Genomic DNA, 226 nt, shown 5'->3' with positions numbered 1-226 from the left:
AAGCAGGAGGAGGAATGAGAGGTGGAAGAAAAAGGGACCATTTCAAAGGTCGTTTTGGAAGGGAGGTGTTTGCGGGGCTGGCGCGTGGCGGGGCCCGGCATGTTTGGGGGTCTTTGCTAAGCGGTATCACGGGGGACCCCGCCGTGCTGTGCGCTTTCGGGTTTTGTTTGCGTTGGGCAAGAGCACAATGCGCTGGTCAGGGCTGAGCGCGCTGCAGAGCCAAGGC

The sequence above is a fragment of the Pygoscelis adeliae genome, unplaced genomic scaffold (genome assembly GCF_000699105.1).
Source record: "Pygoscelis adeliae isolate BGI_AS28 unplaced genomic scaffold, ASM69910v1 Scaffold412, whole genome shotgun sequence".
In the NCBI taxonomy this organism is placed as follows: domain Eukaryota; kingdom Metazoa; phylum Chordata; class Aves; order Sphenisciformes; family Spheniscidae; genus Pygoscelis; species Pygoscelis adeliae.
This window is presented reverse-complemented; position numbering follows the sequence as displayed.